Source organism: Vulpes vulpes, chromosome 5 (assembly GCF_048418805.1).
Source record: "Vulpes vulpes isolate BD-2025 chromosome 5, VulVul3, whole genome shotgun sequence".
Classification (NCBI taxonomy): Eukaryota; Metazoa; Chordata; class Mammalia; order Carnivora; family Canidae; genus Vulpes; species Vulpes vulpes.
Window position 1 is genome coordinate 116962435 of NC_132784.1, and position 17327 is coordinate 116979761.

A 17327-nucleotide genomic window follows, 5' to 3' on the forward strand; every position below is an offset into this window, starting at 1 on the left:
AAATATTTAGTATTTTCTCTCATATATAATAGTCCCAGAAAACTAATCCTCTTAATTAAAAATTCTGCATATTTTATTTACTTCTTTCATAATACTAAAGTGTTAAGACTTTAGCAAAGCCATGTTCATGTTACTTTGTGGTGAAGTTTAACTAGAGCAATATTTTTTGTGGACTTTTTTAAAAAATAGGTTTTTTTAGAGACATCTTAGGGCCATAGAGAAATTAGGTGGGAAATGCAGAGTTCCCATATTTGTCATACTCTACACACATTCAATCTCCCCTCCTGTCAGCCACCACATTAGTTTTTCAGTCAGCATTATTGAGGTCTAATATCAGTGCAAGTATAAATTTGATGAGTTTTTTTTAAGTCAAGTCTAAAAGCCCAATGTGGGGCTCAAACTCAAAAACCTGAGATCAGGAGTCACATGTTCCACCAGCTGCCAGCCAACCACCCCTAAACTTGATGAGTTTTGACAGATATATACCTATCACCACAGTCGTGCTATGGAACTTTTCCATCATTCTCAAAGTTCCCTTATGCTTATTTGCCATTTGTATTTATACTTTGGAAAAGTCTCCATGCACAAATTGCCCAAATTGCTTAGAGTTGTTTATCTTATTATTATTGAGTTGTAGTTCTTTATGTACTCTGTATGCAAGTTCTTTTTCAGATATATATTTTGAAAATATTTTCTCCTACCATGTTCTTTGCCATTTAGTTTTCCTAACTGTGTCTTTCAAAAAACAGAGGGTTTTAATTGTTGGTAAGTCTGAAGATCCTACTTGATGCTTCATGTCCTACAAGGTCTTTCTACTGTGCATGATGGAAACAAGAACCATATATGATTCCTTAGCTCCAGTTATTTATCTGCCTATTTATTACTTTTTAATGCGGTTCTTTCTCCTTCCTATGGTAGTCTGCTCTCACACATGAGTAGATCAATAATGAGCCAAAGACTTGGAGATGCTCTGTAGATATAATGAGGTTTCTCTCTTCCCCTTTGTAGATTTCCCCTCTCCAGGACTCTGGCCAACAAAATCTAACTGCCTTGGCCTTTCAGAGTTCTCTCTGTAACTGGAGTCTGTATACTGCTCCTAAGCAATATGTTGGTGTAACTGCGGGGCTTACTTTAATAATTTTCTTTCTCTGAGAGGCCACAGTCCTGCACCACCAGATGTCCAGTGTCTTCAAACCATTATTCTATTTATTTTTTGTGTGTTTGTGTGTGTGTATGTTTTCTAATTGCTTAAGGCAGAAGGGTAAATCTGTCCCCTATTATTCCACATTGGCTAAAAATGTTAATCTTTATCTTCCACAGTATTGGAAGTATTGTAAAATAAAAAATCCATACTGACTGACTGACAAATTTTCCATTTGATAAAATGCAATGCCAAGAATATCCATATTTTAATATATTCTAAGGAGTCCTTTGCTATTAATGAGTTCATAGATTGCTTCCTTCTTTAAATAATTTCAATGGGAAGATCCTTAATTTTCTATTTATATCCTGAGTGACTCTTCCACTCATGATTCACTTTGTTAATTTTTTTATTGACATCGCCACTTGCCTGTTCCCATAAGCACATCAGCTACTTCTGAATGCCAAATTATCCTCAGCAGACAAGTGTTTCCTTGGAGAATCCATTTCTGGCAGAGGATGAGGTGGTATTCAATAATCACTCTAGAGTATGTAGTTGAGCAAAGCTGAATTAAATTACTTTTAAGTATCCTAGTGGCCTACCCCACTTATACGCAAATTTATTCAGTCATAGACAATTTAATCAATCTAACTTCATTAATTTTCCATGTTGTCTGCCATAGAAGTCTTCCTAAAAATGAGAGTGGTTCTTATAATCCCCCTGCTTACAGTCCTTCCAGTGTTTTTCATTACCTGGAGGAAGCTGAAAGTCTTACACATGGTATTAGACACCTCTCAGGATGTAACTAAAGTTTATGATTCCAGTTTTGTCTCACTCTACTTCTATTCCTCAACAATAGTATAATCTGGTGAATAAGGTTATGGGCTCTAGAGGTCAGATGTTTTAATTTTTTAGCTATACATTCATGCAAAATTCACTAAAATACCCTAATCCTCAGTTTGTGTACTTAGATAAATGAATTTAGGTAGTCACATCATATCCTTATGATAATTAAATGAGAATGCACATTTCAGAGCATATAATACATGACGTTGGGCACTTGGAAAGTATTCATTAAGTGCTTCTTATTTTTATTATCTATTAACAATTAGCTACTTAGAATTTTACAAAACATACTGAACACAATCATGAGGCCATAATTTTGCTTATATAATCCCCACTGTGCATAGAGGTTTTTTTGTTATTCTGGTTTCTGCTAAAATTCTTGGCATCATTCAAGATCTGATTTCAAACCAAAAATTCTCTATAATTTCTTGCTCACTTTTGACAGGGAGAATTATTATTTTCTTCCTTTGCACCCTCATAACTGAATGCTTATTCCCCAGTTGTAAGAATTATATTAGTAACTAATTATTTATTACCATGTTTACCAACTCACTAGATTATGTGCTCATTTAAGAGATGTGGAAAATTTACAATTGAGATAAGTCTATTGAGAAATACTAAATTGTGTGTGTGTACACACACATAATTTATACACATATGTGTCCAAGAGTTTCTTTATGACTATATTTGAATGTATCTTATTTTCCCTGAAATGTTTATGTAGTTGAAAAATGGAATTTGAAAGCCTGTACTCTTTCTGAGTTTGTAAAATTTCTTAACTTTCCATTTAATTTATTCAAACAGAAAAGGCCCTTGTGCTCTAGTATTCACAGTATAAATTTTAAATAACTTACATATTTCAAAGGAGAGAGAAAAAGTTTCTGCAGGAGCAAGGAATGAATGATTCTGATTTGAGAGTTGGGAAAGGCTTCCATGAGATGGTGAATCATAAGATGACATATGAAGAAGGGTAGAAATTAATCTGGGAGTAGAAAGGCAGGAAATGTGTGATGAACAAAGATTCTAAAGTGTGAGGGGCACAAAATTCTGGAGTTATATTTCTATGTTCAGATCCTTTAGGAGAGAAAGGCTGGAGTATTTAGATAACACGATCAGAATTGTAATTTTAAAAATCACTTTAGTGGGAAGCATTATGCAGAGCAGGTTAATGGCAGCTAGAGCTAACAGAAGAAAGAAGATATTCCAGTCATCCAAGTTTGAGATGCTAGTTGAGTGGATGGATGCTGTTGGTAGAGAAGGAGAGGAGAAATAATAAGGAACTATCAGAATGAATTATCTGCAGGACCTGCTGATGTAATGAATGTGGAATGAGGAAGAGTCAAGAATGAATCCCAGATTTAAGGCAGCTAGATTCAAGATATAGTGTACAAATCATGAAAATGTTGGCAACCTGACTTATACTTTTTGATTTAGAAAAATCAAAATCATCTCTAATGATTTGGAATTTAAGTGATATTTTCTAAGAAAGCAAAAGACATAATTTTGCCTTGAAGTAGTTTTTGAAGATTGACAAACACATTTGAAAACAATATTTAAATTTCTAATATTGTGTACTTAGGAATTGCTTAATAAATGGGCACTGAATGAGTATATTACAATTAGAGAGACAAGATCATATTAACCACAAGGAGCATGGTATATCTATGTTTATCATATGGTTGATATTGTGGCAATTCGCGTCTACATGAAGTGAAATGGAGACTTTACTTACAAGATTATTCCAATATTAGGTTCAAAGGCCTATTTTTTCAAGATCCTTTTATTCTTTTGAAATTGCTTCACTTCTTTCTTTTACTTTGTACATGGAGATCTAACCATCACCAAGGTTAAGAAATGTTGACTCTCACAAGAGTTCTGATTTGCCTTTTACATCACGAAATATTTTATAGAAGATATTTTAAAAACAAATTCAAATATTTAGTTTTTATACATCATTCAACTGTCAGTAAAAAATCAAAATCTTTATATATATATATATATATATATATATATATATATATATATATATATACACATATACCTCCATATATATATAAATGCACTATGGATAAGTGTGAATGATTCTGATACAATATCATCAGAAATACTGAGATAAGTGTTAATTTATTAATATTCCACTTGACCTAACACAAATATCCTAAAATATATTATGTATATACTTCTAAACCCATCTAGATGAATCCATATTGAATTTAAAATATTTGAATTTGGACAGCCTGGGTGGCTCAGCGGTTTAGCACCACCTTCGGCCCAGGGCATGATTCTGGAGTCCCAGGATCGAGTCCTGCATCGGGCTCCCTGCGTGGAGCCTGCTTCTCCTCTGCCTGTGTCTCTGCCTCTCTCTCTCTGTGTGTCTCTCTCTCTTTGTGTGTCTCATGAATAAATAAATAAAATCTAAAAAATAAATAAAAATAATAAATAAATAAAAATAAAGTATTTGAATTTAATGAATTTTATGGTTTGCAAACTGAACATCCCAGCTAGCATATATCCTTGCTAGAGTTAATAAATATAAATATCCTTCAATAACAAATGTTATTCTCAGTCAAGGAATAGAGATCTCACTGGTATATTAATACATTTTAACATATTTTTAAAGTATTTATCTAGGAACATGTCACTTTCTCAAATTTTCTCTGAAGTACACTGTGAATTCATAGCTTATCATTATATTCATATAAATATTCAATTAAATAGTCACTTAAATGATTCATTTTAAAAATCTCATGACCAGAAATTATAGAAATATATTAAGAGAATATTTCTTTTTCTTTGTAAGGTTTAAGTAATCTGGAAATAAATATCAATATCACATTATGGTAATTTTTGAAAATATGTTTCCTGGACAAAATTAAAATCTGTTTAATCTTCTTTTTAAAAGGATTTTTTGGAGGGCACCTGGCTGGCTCAATTGGTGGAACATGCAACTCTTGACCTTGGGGTTGTAGATTCAAGTTCCACGTTGGGTGCAGAGATCACTTAAAAATAAAATCTAAAATAAATAAATAGATTAAATTATTTTTTAAATCTTTCCTGCTTTTTTTTTTCTCCTCACAGAAATGACTTTAAATATGGTAAATGATTATTTGGGTTTTAGAATTATTTCTTTCTCCAATTTAATGCATGTGGTAAAATGATTCTTCTATGGAGGTTGAAACTTTTTTCAGGAATACTAATGTTCATATGCTCTTTAAAGATGCTGTCAGTGAAGATGGTCATGTTAAGGTTTTGAAACTGCTGTTTCAATTGAGAAAATAAAATATTCTCCACACCTACTTCACAACATTCTTCCCTTTGTTGTACTTATCAAAGAAAGATCAAAATTTAAGCAAAATCTCAGAATATTTTGCCATGTTAGTTGTAAGAATGGACCCAAGTGCTCCAATCTAAATAACCACCCTTGTAATCTTCAATTCCATACCTCATGTGCTCAGAGCCACAGCTATGGGGAAAAGTTTTTGAAACATTCTTGAAGTCGCCATACCCTTTCCACAGTTCTTGCCAAAGTTCTACACAGTAGGAACTATGAAAACGCGTGCCAAACCCTCACGTTCCTCATATAGCCTCTAACAGCTGCAAACCCTTAAGCTTCAAGTGCAGCTGCCTTAAGTAGAACTATTGAAAGGACCCACAAAAGCAGAGACACAGATTACATATGTTCAATAACTTTAGAGCAATAATAAGAATATGTGGTTATATTAAGGCCGTTAGACAGGAGGGAAATTGCACCAGCACTCTCTAATTGACCTTGCAGGGAGAGTCTGATCTCCCTGATTGTGCCTCCATCAGTAGCCAAATCATCTACTTTTGTTAGGATTATATATTCTTTCAACACACAAATCCACACCAAATAGAGTGCAATGACATTGGTTCAGTTTGTGCCTGCCCTCTGATTTGTATTTTCCAGGGGAGAATCATTTGAACAGTTAATTCCTGCAAAGTCTAAAGAAATCCCTGGCACCAAATTGCTACTAGGGACCCTATATATGTGATATACATACCTACGTGGAAAATGGAACCTACCACAGACGTCTGAGCCATACCACGTAAAAACAAAGAGCAAATTCATCTGATAGAAATAACTTAAAACGTATTTTTCTTCTAATTTTTAAAAACTGGCTTCAACCCTGCAGTTTTCTTGTTCTTAAATATTAAAATAGGTTCAGTTAATCCTTTATCTTTTGAAGAATGTTAGAAAACAGGACATTTCTTAATTGCTCTTATATGTGTTCAGCTTTTACCTAACTTTATTTAGTTGAGTGAACATTGTCAGAAAGGTCCATGTGAAGATAGAAACTGGCATTTAATCTTTTATTGTGGATGTGGGCAAGCGAATTCCCATCTCTGCAATTTTAGTGCCATTTTATTCATTTATGCCCAGTCTCTGTGCAAAGACTTCCCACTTCTTCAAACATCCATCATTAGAGGCAAAGGAATAATTCTGGAGTTAGAAATAAATGAAGTCTAAAAGTAACTTAAATGCAAGTGAGGCTAAAATGTGTTTAAACTCTTGGGTATTAGAGTTTCCTTGTATAAGATAAAAAGAATATTAGCATTTTAATGATCAGTTCTTATTACCTGTTCTAATGCAAAAAAGGCACAATGTTAAAATTTGGGAGGAGAACATATTTCTATGTCATTATTTAGTTTACGGTTTAACTTTCTCATCCACCTAAATTTTAATTATAGTAAAAATATATTGGTGTCACTACAGCTTTCTCAATGGATGTCTTTTACTCTGTCATGCACTATGTAAGCACTTAATTTTCATTTATATCATCTTTACTTAATCACTTACCCACCATTGGGATACGTAGAGCATTTTCCACTCTTTCTATATGGATATAAAGCATCATGATGAACATCTTTGTAAATAAAGCTTTTGTTAGCTCTTTGGCAAGACTGAGTACTCCTCAGTAATAGTTTCACCACCGACTTCGTTTGAAATGTTCTCTCAAGGGATCGCACTCTGTCCTGAAATTCTTTGATGGGAAATATCACTTGCTAGGCAGGTTCGTGTGCTTGCTTTGTTGTTGTTTTTCCCTTGAAAGTGCTTCGGGTGCTACACGTAGATGAAAATGTGCCAACCCTCCTTCCCTGCACTAAGTATAGTGAGAAGTGTGACCCCAATCCCAGCTGCACAGGTATTTAAGGATCCAGGGAAAGTCTTTATCAAGGTGATAAGAATGTCAGCTTGCTTCATTCACATCTCAACACAATGATCCCTCCCTCCTCCCTCCGAAGCCTTTTTATGTTAAATTGAATTCAAATCCATTCCTCAGTGAACTTTAATCTTGAGTTAATTATGACTCAGTGTTCCTCAGCCTCACTTGCCTTCTGTAATTCAGGATATGGTTTTGAAACAACCAGCTGAAAAAAAAAAGAAAAAAAAAAAAAAGAAACAACCAGCTGAGTGTGGCCTGGTGGGGCGCACGACGGGAGTGCTGCCCAACTAGCATTTCGGGAGATAAGATGAAAGCTACCTGTCTTCTTTGAGTTTAATTTCTTAGTCTTCTCTTAAAATGCCTGTTTTAAGGGAAAATACAGATGTGGGCATGGATCTGTATATTTTTGTCTGTGTTTGTGTACATGTGTCAACAAAAATGTGCGAGGTACAATAAAATATAATTTCAAATTTTTCTTAATAGCCACTTTGGAAATTAATCAGATTAGGTATAAAAATAGTGCATTGAACTAGATTACAATAAAAATAACTAAAATCTATCCATGCTAACTATGTGTCAGTTACCTTCAATTTCTTTAGGTTAACCCACATATCAGTGCTAGGAAGTGGCAGGATTTTATCCTGTTCTGTAAGTGGGTTAGCTGACTTAAGAAGTGTTGTTACTTGTCCTATATCAACTGGTGAGCCAGAATTAAAACCCAGAAAGTCTGCCTAATGTTCCTGGTTTCTAAACCCAACACTGATCCACCTCTATAGCAGAGATAGCTTTATGTCTAGAGAAAGTATTGGCATAATGTAGGTGACAAATGTGCTATTTTTAGAAAAAATGTATTTAGGTTAAGCTTTCCTAATTTAAGTTGTATTTAGAAGGTAAAGAAGAAAACTGTGATGGTAAATTATTTTTCATATTTTAATGTGGACAGACTATTTCACAAGACTGCAAGACACGCTACTTAGTAAATATGTGTGTATGTACGTGTGTGTGTGTGTGTGTACATATATAATGGTAACATTTATCATCCTTTCCTAGGCCTACTTGGGGATGTTTCTATCTAATGCATTCCCCTAGTGGGAGCCCTGGTTTGTGTGCCTGTATAGAAGACAAGGCCTTCTTGGCATTCTGGTTCCTCCTCCTTAGGCACATTTCTCCCACAGGCTCATAGAACACTGTCCTACTGTATGTAGATAAAATGGAGGTTGTGAAATGCAGTTCATGTTTTCATTCTTGCTTTGACTGAACATCTGCTCACCCAAGACCAGCTTTTTTTAGTTCCATCCACTCATTACTATGGTTACCATGGTATATACTCTATTTTAGGCCTGTATCTATTGGCGTGTGGCCATTCTCTTGGGGAGGAGAAAAGAAAAAGTTTTCCAGAGCCAAACTGGCCTTCTATTCAGTAAATATGGTAATTTCTGCCTATGCTAAGTTTCTTTCCCTCCCCTTTCCTTTATGTTTGGTGTTCTTCTGTTTGGAAAGGATCTTTCCATCCAACTTTTTTGTGTGGATTTAACTACACATTTTCTACTTAATTACTCCCTCTGTTTTGAAAAGTTTCCCCTTAATTGCACTCATATAGGGTTTGTTTCTATAGTTATTGTGATATTTAAATGTGACAGTTGCTTGCTTATATTCTTTTAAATATGGTATCCAAGAAGAAAAAGCTCTGATATTTCTTGAAGAAGATCATGCTGTTAGTAGATTTTAGTCACACTATGGACCTGTGTTGTCCAATAGGATAGATAGTCAATGGCCTTATGTGGCAATCGAGTTATTCAATTGTGTTACTCCAAGTTGAGTTTTGCAGATTTTGAAGACATAGAAGAAAAAAAGAATATAAAATATTTTAATAATGTTTTATTGACTATGTGTTGACTACATGAAATAATATTTTGTTATAAGCAAAATTAAATATATTATTAAATTAATTTCACTTTTTTATAACTTTTTAAAATGTGACTGCTAGAAAATTTAAATTAAATATGTGGTTCACAATGTATTTTAATTAGCTTTTGCTGCTTTAGAGCACTTTTGAAAGTTGAGATGTCAGTAAACAAAAAATAAGAATTATTTGCATTTTTATTCATATTTGCATTTTTATTATCAGCTATAATAATTTCTATGCTTAAATGTATGTCTCCATAGTTCATAAATGCCTGTCATTTAAAGGTAATGTATTTGAATTACCTAAGAAATATGAATCACATCATCTTTACCTTCCGGGTATATAATATGAAGATATTGTATATAATATATAAATAATCTGGTGGAATTATACATATACATATATGTAATTTTTCACTTGAGCTAATAAATTATTATCCCTCACAACTACAACCCATATTTACCAATGTAAAAACTTTTTTTTTTTTAGCAGGGAGTAAATCTTCACAGTCAAAATATACATGCAAGAGACCTGAGAAATAAAGGCATAAAACTCATGCATTTTTTTTAAAGGCTTTATTTATTTTCTGACAGAGAGAGAGAGAGAGAGTATGAGCAGGGGGAAGGGCAGAGAGAAGGAGAAACAGGCTCCCTGCTGAGCAGGAGCCCAGCCTGGGGTTTGATCTGGGTACTCTGGGATCATGACCTGAGCCGAAGGCAGACACTTAACTAAGTCACCCAGGTGCCCCAAAACTCATGCATTTTTTATGAAAGGGGAGTGGTTCATCATTTTATTAAAACAATTTAAGTTATGTACAAATGTAAGTATATCTATTTTATAAGCCTATTATTCTAGGTTCTATGCACACTCAAAATTAGTAACAGGTTTATAGCGGGGGGGGGGGGGGCAGAGAAAGAATTACTAGGGAATCCTAGGAATTTAAAGAATTTCTTCTCCACATCTTACATATCTATGGAATAGACCCAAAATATCCCAAATAATTGATGTTTCTAAGGGTGGGTTTGAATCCATAAGGACATCTTAAAGTATTTATATGAGCAATTATATACCCCATATCAGAAATTAGAAACACAGCTTAAAAATTTTTCACCAAAAAAGTTAAAAATATATAAACTTTGCTCTTATAAACCATTAACTCTTTATTTTTAATTATTTATTTGAGAGAAAAAGAGAAAGCAAAAGTAGGGGAGCGGCAGAAGGAGAAGCAGACTTCTCACTGAGCAGGGAAACCTGACATGAGCCTCAATCCCAGGACCCTGAGATCATGACCTGAGCAGAAGGCAGCCAATTAACCAACTGAGCCACCTAGGCACTCCATAAACCATTTATTCTAATTTAATTTTTTTATCTTATTTATTTTAATTGAATGATTTTATTATAAATTATAGTTATAAATAAACTTTATTTTCTGGAAAATTTTCTTATCCACAAATCACTGCAGATGAAAAATATTAAATTGTCTCTTTATTAAAATACTTCCAGAACTAGAACAAACAATCCTAAAATTCGTATGGAAGCACAAAGACTTCAAATAGCCGAAGCAGCCTTGAAAAAGAAAAATAGAGCTGGAAACATCACAATTCCAGACTTCAAGTTAAATTATGAAGCAGTAGTAATTAAAACAGTATGGTACAGGCATAAAAAGAGACACAGAGGTTAATAGAATAGAAAAACCAGAAATAAACCACAATTATATGTCAGTTACTTAATCTTTGACCAAGGAGGAATGAATATACAATGGGAAAAAGACAGTCTCTTTAAAAAATAGTGTTGGGAAAACTGGACAGCCACATGGAAAAGAATGAAACTGGTCCACTTTCTTTCACCATACAGAAAAACAAACTCAAAAGGGATAAAAGACCTAAATTTGAGACCTGAAATCATATAAATCCTTGAAGAAGGCAGAGGCAGTACTCTCTCTGACATTGGTCATATCAACATTTTTCTAGATCTATCTTTTGAGGCAAGGGAAATAAAAGCAAAAATGAACTATTAGGATTACATTAAAATTAAGAAGTTTCTGTACAGCAAAGGAAACAACTAACAAAACTAAAAGGTGATCAGGAAAAGATATTTGCAAGTGACATATCTGAGAAAGGGTTAGTATCCAAAATATGTAGAGAATTGATACAGCTCAACACCCAAAAAACAAATTATCCAAATAAAAATGGACAGAAAACATGAATAAACATTTCTCCAAAAAAGACTTAAGATGGTCAGGAGACACATGAAGAGATGCTTAACATCACTCATTGTCAGGGAATACAGATCAAAACCACGATGTGTATCACCTCATACCTGTCAGAATGGCTAAAATAAAAAACACAAGAAACAAGAAATGTTGATGAGGATGTGGAGAAAAAGAAACCCTCTTGCACTGTTGATGGGAAGGCAAATTGGTGCAGATGTTGTGGAAAACAGTGTGGAGGGATGTATGAACCCATATGTTTATTGCAGTATTATTCGTAATAACCAAACTATGGAGGCAGCCCCAGTGTCCAGTGATTTAGATGAGTGGAGGTGTGGTATATATATATATATCACGACCGAATATTATTTAGCCACAAAAAAGAATGTAGTCGTGCCATTTGCAATGACATGGGTGGAGCTAGGGAGTATAATGCTGATCAAAATAAGTCAGTCAGAACAGAAAAATACCATATGATTTCACTCATATGTGGAATTTAAGAAACAAAACAAGCAAAGGAAAAAGAGAGAGAGAGGGAGACAAACCAAGAAAGATCCTTAACTATAGAGAACAAACCGATGTTTACCAGAGAGAAGGTGGGTGGAAGGACGGGGGAATAGGAGCAGGGATTAAAGAGTGAATTACCGTGATGAATAAAGAGAAAAGAAAAATAAATAAATAAAAGGAATGATTTCAAAAAATAAAATAAATAGAATACTTCTAATGTTACCCTTAAATCTGTATCACATAATACATATTAATACATTTATAAAATAAAATTTAGAAAATAGTGAATGTATAAATAGCAAACAAATTTACATTTCCAAAATATTTACTCTTCAAGAAAAAAACTGATCCAGGCATTTGGAGTCATTTAGAGAGGAATTAAAGTAGTAGTGATTTAAGTTTAGGCTTTGATTGCTGCCTTTTAGTTAATTAACTTTTAAGAAGAAACTATTGCTTTTGGCATTTAGTCAAATGTAAGTAAAGGGAGGCGGACGTTTACTGTTGTGTGTGTGTGTGTGTGTGTGTGTGTGTGTGTGTGTGTGTGTTTTTCCCAGTACACTTAGTGGACGTTAGGTATGGACCCAAATCTGTTAAATAGAGATGACACAGTCCAGAATCTGAAAATTACATCTTTTCAGTACATTAAGTTTCAATTTCTGGAAATGGAGCACAATGTAATATGGGAAATTTGAAAGTTATTTTGCTTTAAGGTTTAAAAATAACTTCCTTGATGCCCCAAGGCTTAGAGTTCACGTAAATTACAACAGATACTTAGTCTCTGTATATATAAGCATATGTTTTGGATAAAAGTCACAAACCAAAAACAAAAGAGAAAAGCGTCACTGCTCATAGGCATTATGACTTTGAAAATTTCCTCTGCCTAAGACATTTCAAATTAGCTCACTGACCAAACTATCTTCTGACTTTCTGGCCTCAGAGCTATGATTTCTTCATCTGGATTTTTCTTCGGAAGGTGGCTATATCATGGGGAGGCCGGAAGAGTTTGAAATTTTGAAATAGTAATGAGCATTCTTTTATAACTTTCTATTAATTAGAGGCAGCTGACTTCATTGTTTTCTTTATTTTAAAAAATTCCTTCGGTGAGTGTTGAGGATTTTGATAAAGAGGCAAATGAGGAGTTCTAGGGAGTATGGAGTCGGTGTTGTGGAAGATGTTAAACACATGATTTTAAGTCATTTAAGTCTGAGTGTGGAATATTGGCCATAGAGAGTTGTGTCCTTATGTTGCATTTTTACAATGTGATGCAAGAGTGAAAACCAAATTGGTGATAATCAAGGAATGTTGTAAACCTGTAGGTGATGAAGATCTTGATAATAACCTCCACTGAAAATCTTGGAGGATGGTAATTTTATAAGTTTTTTCTTAAATTGGCACTCACATGCAGTAAGTAGGAACTATTGTTGGTTTTCTGATTTTATATGAGAAATGCTCCATCAAAACTAAATTTTTGTCTCAAAAATAGCATTATTGATAGTAACCAAAAGACAGATGAACTGACTCTCTAAATCAAGGTCCTAGTCAGTGTTCAAAGCAGCAGCCTTAGATTGAATCATGACTTTTCAAAAAAGTAATATTGTATTATTTCTTTCTTATCTTAATATAGTGATTCATAACCATATTATTAGGTCATTGCATTGATAACATGCCTGCAGTGAGGAGAAACTTTCAAAAGTAACCTACTTGGGTGTATCAAACTTAAAAAGTTACTCAATCTTTAAATATACTCAAGAACTATAAATATTTATTCTGGAGTAAGAGCTAATATGTAGTGATAGTTTTATGTATTTTTTTCCTCCACGTTTTTTTCTATGAAGCATGGATTTTGCTCTGTGTGTATCTCAGAGCATATCTACACATACCTCATTAATAGAGCATATGAAAATAGACATATATTTCAACTCATCAGTGTCTTAGATTGTCGCAGCCATGTGTTAAGGCTATGTCCTTTTCACTATACTGAATTGCTGATGTGAAACCAAACAGAGCGCTTATTTAGTTGATTTAGTTGATCTCTCTCTCTCTCTCTCTCTTTCAGTTGATCTCTAATTTTAGCTTTTAGTTTCAATGTTGCCCTCCCAGTTTGTCTCAGGATCTAATGTGTTTAATTTAGGAATCCATAAGACTTTAACTTGTCTAGACATTTACATATCTATGGACCAGTGTCTAGGACAACGTAGCCTAGGATTAAGCACATGTCTTGTCTAATATGGGTATTATGGGGGGGAATGAGGTAGATTACATTGCCCTGAATAAGAATTCATGATTAATTAGAATCACATTGATTATATTTTAATGTGCAACAAATATAGTATCTTTTTTTTCTGAAAATGAGTGATAAAGACCTAGAATTTGGGGTTTATGTAATATCCTGATAAGACATCTGTTGTGAACTGCTAGTAAAACTCATAAGGCCACACCAATACTCAGAATAGCATATTGCACAATTCAATGACCTATGTAGGCTTTGGATCCTTTGTTGGAACTCTTACTCTGATGGAGTAAAGGAGTGAGTAATGGTAAAAACAAGTTGCTCAATGAGAAAAGAATACAACTAAATCCTGCTTCTGATAATTTTGTGACTAAACTGAAAGGATAATACTACAAGTCAGAGTTTCAATTTATTTACTTTTTTGCTTCTATTAAAAGTTCATTCATGCAAATTATATTGTTCCCAATGTGCCAGAACATTTCGTTAATAACAGGGAAATACCTCATTGCCAATGGGGTTGAACAGGCTCTCATCCACATTCCTATTTTATTTCAGCAGATTGAACTTCCCTTCCTTCCATTTCTCCTTTCTCTGCCACTAAAGGAGCATGCCTGCACGCACACAGACTTCATTCTTTCTTATTACTTGCCAGCTGTAAGGCTAAAATGCCAAGCTCTAAAATGTGTGTGTGTGTGTGTGTGTGTGTGTGTGTGTGTGTTTTCAAACAGCAGCAGCAGCAGCAACATCTGGATCTGTGCAACTTTAATCTTGGCTGGTTTCCTTCTTTTCTTTTTGGCCTTCCAGGCACCTGTGGACGTCCTGTACATACACAATGACATCAAACCGTAGCTGGAAATCTGATTCTCTTGGTATAATGAACAATGATTAGTTAGAAGCATGTAAAACCACAAACTGTGAGTAATAAAGAACAAGTTCCATACATTGTAGATAAGGGACAATGAAAACTTAACTTAAAAATTAAGTGACTTTAAAAACAGTTAATGAAAACTAGAGTCACCTGAATCTTTTTATTTTCAAACTTTATTATAAAATTGTGGGCTGAATTAAAAGCAGAAATGCCCCTTTTGTCTAAAGGGAAAGGTTCTTGTCATAAAATATTAAGCCTTGATTTTAACCTAAGAGAAATTTGGAGGGAAGCCAAAAAGTTCTTCCAAATACCCCTGGCAAATTTCTTAATCATCTTAGATACTTCTGGATTTTTTTTGATACCCCAAGGTTCCTGATGTCTTTTTGAACTCCTAACTGAATGACTGCAAAGTGAGATTTGGAGAATACTCAGAAAAGCAATCAATAGTTACAAAAAGAAAACTCTGTCATAGGTATTGACTGCTTGAAACTCCATTCTACAAAGGTCATGGCATTCAAATATAAAACCTGAGATAGAGCCTTTGATCTGCAAAACCTAGCACTGTATGATTCTGGTCTTTCTTTTTATGGTATGGGCTCATCAGTTTGTTTTAAATGCCTTGGCTAACTACCTTCAGATATGAATATCAAAGAGATAGATAGAGGACAAAATCCATCCCTATACTTTTGATTCTCTTTGATTTAATAAAATCCAAGCCATTCTTATGTCAGAATATAAAGGAGGGACCATTGTAATTGTTAGCAGGAATTCATGGAAGATTTGGGTAGAAAACTGTGCTTGTCAAATTCTAAAATAAGCAGTCATTTAAGTGTGCAAAAAATAAATCTAATGCCACATGTAACATGGGGAGAAAAAGTGGTTGAAAGTAAGTAGTATCATCAGTGGCCGATGATTATTTTGGGTAGTAAAGGAAAAATAAATTAGGTAATATTTTTCAATGATAAAACACATGAAAGGATGCATGTATCTCTCCTTTCACCTGCTCACCAACTCCGCCATTGCCTTCATCATGTACATGCTCTTACGGGGTCCGCCTAAACTGATGGTCTTCCCTGGAAACAAGATGAGCAGATCTTATGACTTACATGTGTGCCATTTTTTGTTATATATTGGCTTCATTAGTTTTCTTAATTGTTTCAAAGTTTTGATATTAGTTTCCCTAATTGCTCAGCAAGTACATTAAAAAGTCATCTATCTCACCCATATTCTTGATTTTTGATGTATTTGAGTTAATTGTCATCCTCACTTTGTGAATTATGTCATAAACATACTTAAGAATATGACTTAATTCACATTAATATATTTTTAAGACTCAGTTTGAATTGCCAGTTAAGTGTATTTTAACAACAAAAATGAGCAGTAGAATATATATTCAGGGCATAACATATTTATTCCTGCTTAATATTAGCCACTGATAGTACAAAATAAATTGAATATAATTGGTTTTCTATTACTTTTAATTGAGTTACTTCTTACAAGAATTTATGTTTTCTATGTCGTACCTTTATTCTTATCCATTAGCTAAGTATGTGAGGCATCTGATGCTAATCATTGTTTGGCCCCAAATCCTTGTAATTGAATAAATCATATATCGGGGTCCATCAATTCAACCAGCAAGTACAAGTCTTAAATTTGCCAGAAAAATAATATCATAAAATTCTTGTCGGGTAGGACATAATTAATCTAAAGGCCACAAAGCTCCCATGTGAAGGCAGAAAGAGAAGAGCAAACACGTCCCATTAAATAACACAACTTTGGGAATTAGTCACTGTATTCTCTTTCCTTTTTCACTAAAGCATGTCATATATTGTTGACTTTAATAAGTGTTGTTCAGAAAAATATAGGGGAACAGTATATTTTATAGGGGTTTGGTGGAAAAACCATGGCCCTCATCTTATTTCAGCTTCTCATTGTTGTTCACTTGGATTATTACAATAGTCACCTGATCTGATTTCAATCCCTCTTCCAGGTTTCTGGGAACATGTTCCTTCCAAACCCCTGCAATGTTCATGTTTCTCCTCTGATTAAAATCTTCCTAAAGTCTTTTGCCATGACAACCTCTCAATCCTCCTCTTTTGCCTACTTGTTTCATTAAAATGTATGTTTTGAAACACAAAACTGCACATAATTCTTTGAGCATTGAATGTTTTACTGTCTCCGTGACTTTATGATACTGTTAATTCAGCCTGGAATGTTCTTATTATTTTATCTAACGTGGCTTTGCTACATTCCCACGTGCCGGGCACAAGCCCATTAAGTCCCAGGTTAAAATAATTTCCTTCAGGAAACCTCCTATGAATCTGAGTAGAGTTATTCACCCCATATTACCTCCGTATCTTCAGTTTGGTTACATCTTTGCACCCTTTTCCCTAATGAATTTACATTTGTCCCTCATTTGAGATTTTGTGATGCT

General features: G+C 34.0%; 1 protein-coding gene across 5 annotated transcripts in view; it reads left to right on the forward strand.

Moving 5' to 3' along the window:
• Positions 1–17327, forward strand: part of SEMA3A (semaphorin 3A) — a 455199-nt gene that overhangs the window by 111026 nt on the left and 326846 nt on the right. For 2 of the 5 annotated variants that reach the window (XM_072759795.1, XM_072759796.1), the window contains exon 3: positions 14830–14939. The exons of the other annotated variants lie outside the window; for them this stretch is intronic. The gene's annotated coding sequence lies outside the window, so the exon portion shown is untranslated. The remainder of the gene's footprint in view (positions 1–14829; positions 14940–17327) is intronic. 5 annotated transcript variants of the gene reach the window in all.